This window comes from Sinocyclocheilus rhinocerous, unplaced genomic scaffold (genome assembly GCF_001515625.1).
Source record: "Sinocyclocheilus rhinocerous isolate Xijiao unplaced genomic scaffold, SAMN03320098_v1.1 scaffold1730, whole genome shotgun sequence".
Lineage (NCBI taxonomy): Eukaryota > Metazoa > Chordata > Actinopteri > Cypriniformes > Cyprinidae > Sinocyclocheilus > Sinocyclocheilus rhinocerous.
This window is the reverse complement of record NW_015634043.1, coordinates 786,311-790,037: the sequence shown is the minus strand read 5'-3', so window position 1 is coordinate 790,037 and position 3,727 is coordinate 786,311.

The window sequence follows — 3,727 nt, the reverse complement described above, 5'->3', positions numbered from 1 at the left end:
TTCTTTTGTTTTTACTCGCGATCTTTACAACACGCATTACATTACGTATTTCATGGCACACTCGTTTTATGCGTATTTGGCGCCACCTAGTGTTGTGGGTGTATTATTGACATGTCAAAGTCTAGACCCTGAATATAAGACGACCGCGTTTTTTCAGATGTATTTTCAAGAAAAAAACATTGTGCTATATTCGGGTCAATACGGTAGTATTCCCTCAGTTTGTTTGACGCAAACCGCCCAACACAACAGAGTCTGGCCGTGTTGCTTTTGAATTTCCAGGCAGGTTATTCGTGTCAGAGCGCTCATAAAAGCACATCTTGGGCCTTGAAAGCACCTGCACTCCATCAGTGAAAATCAACTCAATGTCTTAGCAATTAGCCACAATCTATCTGATTAAGGGTGAAGCGTGCTGTGAATAGGAGGAGTCGTGTATTTTAGATCTTGTCGTGCTAATTAGGTTCCTCAGCCCATAATGGCCATTTTGATAGATGAGAACTGAGCCGTCCTACACCTTGAATGTCAGTATGGCAGCTGAAGTCAAGCTTTTATCTGAATTAGTGTAAGAGTAGAGGCTACAGGCACATCTAGACCTTCGTTAGCAAGCCGACATACAAATACTCACAATTAGCCTGCAAAGAGGACGAGACATGGCAAGTGAATAAAGCCAACAGAGGAAGTTTCGCTGCGGCCCTAGGGCTGATATTACTCTGGTGTGATTACGATCATTAGCTACGTATTTACCTTTTTTATTAATCAAGGTTGTTTTTTGTCATCAGATTTGTTTGCACTTTTGCAGGCTTTTACCGTCAATTTCTTTCTGTATTTCTAGAACGATCTTTTAAAGACTCCAAATCTTCGTGCGTTGACACAATTGCTGGGGGAAATGAAGCTTCACTTATTTAAGTGCTTTATTTAATTAAGCTGCCATTTAGAGTGGTCGATTGTTCACATTATGCAGTAGTCATTCACCATAAAGGCTTTTAACAGTCTTTGTTTATTGTGTCCCTTATTACTAAACATAACAAGGTGTACGATTATATTAGAGTATAATTGAGCTATAACAGCAGCACTAAGGGGCACCGAGATACACTGATGCTTAAAAAGCACAAATTGATGGATATAATGTGATATAATAAAGTAGAGTTTCACTAGACTTATGAGCTTTATTATCAGTTTTAATGTGTTGTATTAAAATTAGCCATGAATAGCTTGAAATCCAGCAAAGCTAATTAATGAGCAGCTGAGCTTTGCAGCAATGGATATCAAAAGAAATTAATATCGCCTTGGTCAGGCGAATTTGTACTTATAAGTGTTAGATAAGTTGATATGTAACCTTTGTAGCTTACCATGAAACTAAATAAATATTTATTTTTTTACTTACCTCTTGTAGAATTCTAGTAATCACAACTGGAAAAATTATCATTTGCAAATAGTCAAATAGTTAAGGAACCTTTATTGAGAAATAAAGGAAGCAAAAAAGGTAAGTTTTGTGTATCATGCAACATTGAGAAAAAAAACTCATAATTAAAAGTCATAATTACCGTTTTTATTTACTTTAATTAGTGGCAGCAATTAAGTAATATAATGTGTTGTATTAAAATTAGCCATGAATAGCTTGAAATCCAGCCTAACTAATTAATGAGCAGCTGAGCTTTGCAGCAATGGATATCAAAAGAAATTAATATCGCCTTGGTCAGGCGAATTTGTACTTATAAGTGTTAGATAAGTTGATATGTAACCTTTGTAGCTTACCATGAAACTAAATAAATATTTATTTTTTTACTTACCTCTTGTAGAATTCTAGTAATCACAACTGGAAAAATTATCATTCGCAAATAGTCAAATAGTTAAGGAACCTTTATTGAGAAATAAAGGAAGCAAAAAAGGTAAGTTTTGTATATCATGCAACATTGAGAAAAAAAACTCATAATTAAAAGTCATAATTACCGTTTTTATTTACTTTAATTAGTGGCAGTAATTAAGTAATAATATCATTTTTTGCCCTAATGCCTACAGCAGTTATGGGAATTGAATACGATCTGTCTTTAACAATTAGCAGAACTCCACTGTCTCCGCTTAGTTGCTTAGCTCTTTATTAACCAGTTAAACTTGCTGTATGCTCTATTTATAGCAATTGTTGTTTTAGCAGTGACCAACAAAATACTGAATCTTGCTGTGAGGAAATAAAGGTCTGACTCTTTAAGAGCCTAAATTGCTGTAATATTGGTACAATGTGACAAGGTCGTATCACAACAAAGGTACAGAAGTGCATACACTGGTCAAGTGTAACTCTTGGGTGCACTTTTTTGCCCACCTCCCCCTTTACTTCCTGCAAATGAGAAAGAGATGTAGTCACTCCCCAACTGTGAGTGAGTGGCTGTTGAAATGAGAAATACTCCCAGTCGTCTCTCAGAGACGGACACAGCAGGCCACATGACATCAATTAACGAAAATGCATCGCCTGCCACAAAACAGAACAATTCAGTCAGTGTTAGTTCCCCTGGCAAAACTCAAGAGGTTTACTTTAACATTTGTAGTAGTACTTTGAGGCTTTCGTTGGGATTATAACAAGTGCTTTTGTTGTTTGTTTTCTGGTGCGTTTTTAGTCATTGTAAAAGCAAAATAGCTGCTTGCAGTATGTTCCAAGCAGGGCTTTTTCAATTGAAAAATCGGCATTATTTATGCATAGTTTCAAATTATAAAGTTTAGATTTATATTAACCCTTATGCACTGCTGAGGTCGTGTGCAACCCCAAATGGCGTTTGATGAAATTTAAATAAATATTCCCTTCACCTAAATGGCATGAGACTTGGCAACACTTGTTTGCTCTACAAACAAATAATAATAATAATAGTAATATTACATTGGAATTATATCTGGTTGTATGCTTCTATGTTAATGTGACAAAACAACTGTCAAATAAAGTCATTGCAATCACACACATATACCGTACACACATATAACATGCATAGCACCATGTTCAAGTTTGACTGTATGTTTGAATGTGGCATAGCTGCAAACACTGATACTTCAGTTAAAAAAGCAATAATAATTATTTTATAATGTCTTAGCATAAATCCAAAGAAAAAAAGTCATTGAGTGATACTGAAATGTCATTGAAATTTCATAGTTTTCCAGTAGATGCCATCAACCTTACACTAAATTATGCCACATTTTTCATATCATCACCATAAATGAAACAGAGAAATTTTGATATTCTTTAAAGTGAATTTTGCATAAAATGTTGCATAAATGCATATATTTAAATTATTACAAATTTAGGCAAAAAACAACAACATAAATTCCTCCAAAACTGCACAACTGTGCAGTAAAACTTTAATAAGTCTCAGTTAAAGTTTATTTTATTTCAAGTAATGAATTTTATTTTATTTATTTTTTTATGGTTTAGTTTTAGTGATCATCGCATATCATTGTTAAAATGATCTAGCATTCTCTTTGGTTTTAAGGAGGCCCGGTTAAGAATGTTATTAATGGTATGTCAGTTGTTATATTTGTGCGTGACCCTGAAGTGCGTGCTGTTCAGGCAGAATAGTGCATTTTCTTTTCTGACGTCCTTCAAACTCCCACAACCTGCCCTATACGTATCCAGACACCTCCCCCTTTCTTTAGAGCATTTTCTCATTCTTATTCTCCATCTATTTGATGTTACAATGTGACTTCTATAACAGCAGCTCTATATAAACACACATTCCAGACGTTTGTGTGT